Source organism: Vespa velutina, chromosome 4, assembly GCF_912470025.1.
Source record: "Vespa velutina chromosome 4, iVesVel2.1, whole genome shotgun sequence".
NCBI lineage: Eukaryota > Metazoa > Arthropoda > Insecta > Hymenoptera > Vespidae > Vespa > Vespa velutina.
In genome coordinates this window covers 1,767,424-1,774,923 of record NC_062191.1, presented here as the reverse complement: position 1 = coordinate 1,774,923, position 7,500 = coordinate 1,767,424, and the positions used below count along the sequence as shown (strand labels likewise).

The 7,500-nt window shown below is 37.4% G+C and overlaps 1 protein-coding gene across 20 annotated transcripts in view; it reads right to left on the bottom strand.

Moving 5' to 3' along the window:
* The window catches only part of LOC124948700 (zinc finger homeobox protein 3), a 402,750-nt gene that overhangs the window by 249,221 nt on the left and 146,029 nt on the right, over positions 1 to 7,500 (bottom strand). For 14 of the 20 annotated variants that reach the window (XM_047492682.1, XM_047492696.1, XM_047492681.1 and 11 more), the window contains one exon: positions 5,479 to 5,530. The exons of the other annotated variants lie outside the window; for them this stretch is intronic. The gene's annotated coding sequence lies outside the window, so the exon portion shown is untranslated. The remainder of the gene's footprint in view (positions 1 to 5,478; positions 5,531 to 7,500) is intronic. 20 annotated transcript variants of the gene reach the window in all.

Here is a 7,500-nt window from a genome sequence, read left to right as displayed (position 1 = left end):
CTACGTCGAGTCGGTCCTTATAAGGAATAAGGACGAAGGATGCGCGTGAAGAAAAGGTTAGCCTTGTGATTGGAAATAAGCAGAACGTTTTCGTCTCCTTGTTAACGGAAATGTTATTCCTCGATTTTTATACTTCGAATAATATTCTTTTCAATAATAATAATCATGACGATAATAATAACTATTGTCGCTATTGTTATTATTATTATTAATATTATTATTATTATTATTATTATTATTATTATTATTATTATTATTATTATTATTATCATTTTCAGCAACATCATCATCATCATTATCATCATTATCAGTATCATTATTGTTATTATTATTATCATCATTATTAGGATTGCATCTTATTTGGACGCTTCGACAATTTCTAGTTTCATTATTTTGGAAGAAAAAGAAATAGTTCATGAAAATTCGTTAAGTTAAGGTAAATAAAAGAGAAAAAGGAAAAAAGAAGAAGAAATAGAAAAAGTGAAGAAAGGGGGAGGGGGAAAAAATGATCGCACCATACGCAATCGTTTCGTGACCGCGCGTAAAAGTTTTTCGTGTTTTGCCGAGACAAAGTTTTCCACGTTACAAGACCCCTCGAAATCTCTCTTAATACGGGGATCAAGGTGTCCGTTTTTCGAAGTGGGAATATCTGTAGAAGAAATTAGTGCGAGATTCTTTAGACACATTTTTTCTTCTTTTTTCCTTTTTTTTTCTTTTTTTTTCTCTTCGTCGGTCAGTCCCTTCTCTTCTACCCGACCGTTGTAAGGGAATACACAGTTTGTTCGCAGAAAGGAAAAAAAAAAAACACTTGTTCGATTATCCCCCTTTTTAACAGGGATACCTACATTCTTTTTCTATCTTCCTTTTTTTTTTCCATGCATATTTCGTTTTTTGTTTTTTTTTTCCTTTTCTTCTTTTCTATATCAGTTGGTTTTAACGCGACGAACAAAGAATAAAAAACAAAAAAAAAAGGAAAACAAAAAATAGAAGAAGAAAGAAAAAGGAAAAAAGAGAAAAAAGAAACGTTAAATATCAAAAATAATATTCCGACATGTTTTCCCCTGAATTACAATCTGTAATCAATTTCATTGGATCGTACATATTACATATATATATATATATATACCTAAGGTAGGTATCTACGCAATAGAAAAAAAAAACAAAAAAAAAAGAAAAAAGAAAAAGAAAAAGAAAAGAAAAAAGTTGCTAAACTGACTCTCTCGAGGTCAAAAACCTCGATAAAATTTCAATGCAATCGAAGGACTTTCGATCTCGCCTCGATCTATCGCAAACGTCGGTACGCCCGTTATCGATCGATAGCCTCTTGCTCTCTTTCTCTCTCTCTCTCTCTCTCTATCTCTCTCTTTCTTTCTCTTTCTCTCTCTATCTATCTCTCTCGCAGCGAAATCATCTCGTGCAAGAGCAACATCAACGAGTGATCTAGGAAATCGAATGACCTGCGGCCATACATAGATGCACACATACATACATACATACATATAGATATACATAGGTATAAATACATACATATAGGTATATACGTTGGGATTTAAATTGCAAATTGATTTTCGCTTCTTTACAGTCATCCTCTTATTGTTAATGCCTACGTTCCGCGCAGTATCATCTTCTTCTATTTTCTTCTATTTTCTATTATTCCTGTTATCTATCTGTGCATTACAAATCCGACAGTATCATCTTTTTATATTCTCTTCGCTTAAAGGTTTTGTTGCTTTCGAAAGGACGAAAAACAAAAAAAAAAAAAAAAAGAGGAAGAAAAATAAAAAAGAAGAAGTTACGAAAAAAATTAAACGCCTCGGATTTAACGTAGGAAAGAGAGAGAAAGAGAGAGAGAGAGAGAGAAATGAAAAATTACGTTTCGTAAAGTCGTAAATATTATCGCCGATTTTTCTTTTTTTTTTTTCTTTTTTGCTTCCCTCCGGTCCCCTTCTCCTATCCCTCCCAGATATCTCACGATATTCCTTTAACGCGAGAACTTTCTTCGCAATTTTGTTGCTAATGCGCGCCGAGATGCAAATTGGAACGGTTCGAACGTTGCGCATTGAAACGAGCGGAACGAGGCGAGCTCTCGAGATCATTTCTTGCTCGTAAATCAGGACGTCCTCGACAACGTAGGTGGTGAAGATGGAGAGGAGAAGGAGGGGAAGGCGGAGGACTTCTCGACTTTGTAGCTCTCTCTCTCTCTCCCTTTCTCTCTCTCTCTCTCTCTCTCTCTCTCTCTCTCGCGTGCAACTTGATGGGATTGAGTTCCGCGTAAATCGATGTTACTTAAGTGTAGATATCGTAAAAAATTATAATGAAATTTGAATTAACGAGATGAGTGTTGTTGTAAAAAAAAAAAAGAAAAAAAAAGAAAAGGAAACAGAAAAAAAAAAGAAAAAAAGAAAAAAAAAGAAAGAAACTAAAAATAATAAAAAGAAAAAAGAAAACGAAGAAGAAGAGAAGCAAAATATTTTTATATTTTGTCGTTTTTGAATTACGACGTGATTAAAGAAAAGAAAAGAAAAGAAAAGAAAGAAAGAGAAGAAAAAAAAGGAAACTTTAAGGAACGACGTCAAAGACGAATCTATTAGTAATGAGATCGACGAGGGAAAGAAAAAAAAAAAAAAAGAAAAGAAGCGTTTACGTTAGTTAGGATATAGTATAGTATAAATCGTCTTATCGATTGAGAATACGAGTTCTTTTTCTCTCTCTCCCTCTCTTTTCCTCTTTCGAGTCTCTACTAGTGTCCTCTCTAATACCTATCTATCTATCCATCTATCTATCCTTTTATTCGTTCGCTCGAATTAGAGAGGCCGTTTGCAGACGAATTAAGCGCTTTCCTCTCTCCCTCCCACCCTCTCTCTCTCTCTCTCTCTCTCTCTCTCTCACTCATTCTCTCTCTCCCTTCCTCTCTCCATTCTTCCTTTGATGTAAGAAGTGCTATAGATCGCGCATATCGTCGTTACACGCAATCCCGCGTTTCTCTTTCTTAACTCTTCGTTTATACGTATGTATTTGTACGTAAGTTGTATGTGCAATCGCGCCTCGTATATGTGTGTATGTAGTTGTCTGAGCAACTATATATATATATATATATATGTGTGTGTGTGTGTGTGTGTGTGTGTGCGCGCGCGCGTGTATGTGCGCGCGCGCCTATTTATTTTTCCTTTTTCTTCCTTTCTTTTCATTCTTTTTCTTTTACTGCAACGAGCGAAGGAAATCTTTAATGCGGAATACCCTCGAACTCCTAAGAGGAGCGAAAAAAGGAGAAGAGAACGATAAATTACAAAGTAAGGAGGCTCTACTACCTCCATCGACGAAAGGAAGCAGCAGCGGCTCTCCTCGAGGAATCATCACGGTAGCCGAGCGCTCGCGTGGCGCGCGAACCGAGCTGCAATTAGATAAATTATTCCACCTATATAGACCTTTGAAAGAAAGAGAGAGAGAGAGAGAGAGGAGGAGGAGGAGACGAAGAAGTAGAGGGAGAGAAAAAGAGAGAGAGAGAAGGAGAGAGAAGAAAGAGGGAAGGAGGGAAGGAAGAGTATTACACTGCGACGAAACGCGATGCGCATGAGTATAAGAGAATTTAATCTAAGAACCACTCGCGAGTCGTCACGCCATTTTTAACGACTACTCTAATCAACGTTAGGTTCATGCTTTCGAAAGTTCACGATTAAATGTTCTCTCTCTCTCTCTCTCTCTCTCTCTCTCTCTCTCTCTGTCTTTGTCCCTCTCTCTCTTTCTCTATTTCTCTCTAGCTTTCTAACTCTTTCTTTACATTTATTTTATTTTATTTTATTTTATTTTTTTTTTTTATTATCTTTCGTTTTTCTTTTTTATATAAAATATAATTCATACTATTATCGTTTTTAATAGAGCACGTTTTATGAATATTTCAAGATAAAGTTATCAAAGAGAATTATCGTTCTTATTTTTCACCAACGTACAGTTGGGCGCACGATAAAATTGAATAAAATAAATGAATTAACGATCTAACGATCTCTGAGGGACTGACTAATGATCCGTAGAAACTTTTGCATAAACTAAAAGAAAAACAAAAAAAAAGCGGGGGGGGGGGAGGGGAAAGAGAGCGAGAGAAAGAGAAAGAGAAAAAGAAGACGAAGAAGATAACGAATTTTTCTTCGTACACTTTTCCTATATAACTAATTTATCGTTAAACGTTAGAGTATTAAACTTTTAATTTGACCAACGTTACATTATGTAAGTGGATAAAATTGACTGTACATTGAAATATTTAACATCCATTAAAAGAGTTGAAAGTGTTTCAACTGAAGAATGAATGACGATTTGACGTCATGTAGACAAGAAAATGGCGTTTGTCACGATTTAGAGGAAAGGATCGTAGACGGGATTAAGTAGTCGTCGAATACATAAGAATGGGGAGTACGAGGAAGATTCTTTCTCTCTTTCTATATATTTCTCTCTATCTCTATCCTCTTTCTTTCTCTAGGTCGTTCTTGGAAATCCATCGTAGAAATGGTGTCGTGTGTACCGTCTCGGCGTTGTGCCGTCTCGGATCTACACCTTTAACTTGGCTGAACCTCTAACAATGAAACCAGGAGAAAAACGATCCGTCGAGAGGACGCGAACGAAGCCGAGAGAGCCACGATGGGTTTCTTCGCGCGGCGCTTAACGACGATTTCGATCGTTTACGACTTTAATAATTTAGGCACGGGGGTACGCTCGCGAAGCTCGACACGTTTTCGCTCGTAAACCGCACGACTAAATCCGTATTTATGGGGAAGAGAGAAGGCAGTCCAGCACCACGAGTCTCTATCTCTTTCTCTCTCTCTCTCTCTCTCTCTCTCTCTCTCTCTTTCTTTCTTGTACATACATAGGTATGTACATGCACACACGTGTACACGGTTACACGTATAAACGTATACAAGCGTGACATAGGAAAGAGATACAAAATCTTTTACTCTCTTCGTCTCTTTCGAAAATACCCGAGACTTATCGTACAAGTACGACCAAGACTCTCCTCTTTGATGGCATCTTCTCTTCCTTTGCACGGATCGTCGTTTATAATGCATCGTATTCGTTTCTCGCGATATTTAAATTTCAGACGAATTCTGACACGTCCTCGCGTATCCAACAATGTGTCGGTCGGTTGGTCGATTCGTTGAACGGTCGGTCGGTCGGTCGGTCGGTCGGTCGGTCGGTCGGTCGGTTGGTTGGTTGGTTGGTCGGTCGGTCGGTCGATTTGAATTTTTTCTCGACGACGATTTCTCGACCACCGTCGTAACACAACCTCTTGTAATCCACTATCGTTCTATCTTTGTCGAGAATCGATAAAGAGAATCGTTTTAATTTTTTCAACCGGTCCCACACTTCTTTTCACAAACACTCTCATTTAACCATCTTTATGTATACATACATATATATATATATATATATATATATTTCTTTTTTGTTTTTGTTTTTGTTTTTTTTTTACTGCCTCTCAAGATGACTTACCGAGAACGCAGATAGCAGAACTCATCTACGCTCCCTCTTCTCCCTTTAGGTCCTAAAACAGAGAAATACGAAAAAAAAGGATGATTGCCAGTAAACGAATGTTCATGCGATAATTTTAATTTTTACAGAGAGAGAGAGAGAGAGAGAGAGAGAAAGTGAAAAAAGAAAAAGAGAAAATAAAACAACAAATAAAATAAAATAATAAAAAAAAAAAAGGAAAAAAAAACACAAACGTCCTTCCGAACGACTATCTCTATCTTTCGCGTTAGCGTTAATTAGAGGAATGATCGATAATCGATGCCAAACTATTCTCTGATTGGGAAATACAATCACAATGGTTTTACAAAGAAACACTTATAATTGCTTGGAAAAAAGCGTAGATACGAACAAGAGAAACCAATTAAACGAGTCTCATTTACATTACCAAGAAACTAACTAACGCTTTCCTCGTTCTTCGTCTCGTATCATTTCTGCGCAAACGATATGAATAATTCTAATCGTTGTCATCGTTGTCGTCGTCCTCGTCGACGTCGACGTCGATGACGGCCACGACGACGACAACGACGACAACGACGACAACGACGACGGGGACGACGTTAACGACGGCGTATAAAATAATCGCGGCAATGCTGCCAACGTTTTAATTATTATCTACGACTGAATCATCCCCTCGTATTAGCGCGTCAATGAATCATACTACCTTGTCAATGGAATTGATTGATCGAACGTCTCATTATCTTTATCTTTCTAATTATTTCTAAGATCGTCTCTGAGTTTCGAAAAAAAAAAAAAAAAAACAAAAGTAAAAACAAAATCGTCCATAACTAATACGTACAACGACGTACCGAGGGTTTAATTTTTGTCATTAAAAAATATCGGGTTGAAATTAAAAGAAAAAAAAGAAGAAAATAAAGAAAGAAAGAAAGGAAGAGAGAAAGAAAAATGAAAAGAAAAGAAAAGAAAAGAAAAGAAAAAGAAAAAGAAAAAGAAAAAGATAATAGAAGACAAAGGACTCTGATCGTGAATACGAGTAGGTGGACCGACGTTGGGTAGAAACTAACTATCTAGCTAGCGAAGGGTTTTGTAGGAAAGGGAAAGAGATAGAAAGTGTTAGGAAACGATGTGCCAGGAGTATCGTCGAGTCACAATTAAAGCGACATTAATTAATTGTTAGCATAACAATGCGTGCGTGTCTGGGTGGCACGGATGGACGGATATGTAAGAGGGCCCCAACTGGTTGGGCCTTCATAAATTTACATGTCTTTCGCCGCGAGAATCATTTTTTACAGCCGTTAGGACGAGAAAGAAAAAGAGAGAGAGAGAGAGAGAGAGAAATGTATATATATATATAGAGAAAGAGAGAGAAAGAGAGAGAGTGATTGTCAGAGCGAGAAAGAAGCTGTGGACCTACAGCAACGTTTGGGTCCCGTATTACGAGACTCCGCTATGGTGTTGCTTATAATAATCATCGATGTCTCTCTTTCTCTATCTCCCTCTCACTCCCCTCCCCCCATCTCTCTCTCGCTCTCTCTCTTTCTCTTTTTCTTTTCCTCTTTTCTTTGAACATAGAAGAGACCTCGAAGGTCGACCTCGTTATCCGTAGAACGAAATTGACGTTATACGTTTCTTCTTTTTACCGATTCAAAGAGACATCGTCATCAGTATCGCCCTGACGAAGCAAGATCGTTAAAGATGAACTATGAATTGAACTCCGGTTATATCCTCCTCTCTCTCTCTCTCTCTCTCTCTCTCTCTCTCTCTCTCTATCTCTCTCTTTTTCTATCCTTAACATTCTCGATTAGTTCCTTTGTAAGTCGATTGTGGTGGCTCTCCTTCTCGAATAAATCGCGCTACGCTATTGCACCTTCTTGAATTATCTCAAACGATCTCCTTTTAAATCTTACGTTTTATATATCCGTTCGTTCGTTCGTTCGTTCGTTCATTCGTTCGTTCATTCGTCCGTCCGTCCGTCCAATCCTCGTTCTCCCTCGTTAAATCTATCAGATTTATTTTACAAATCTA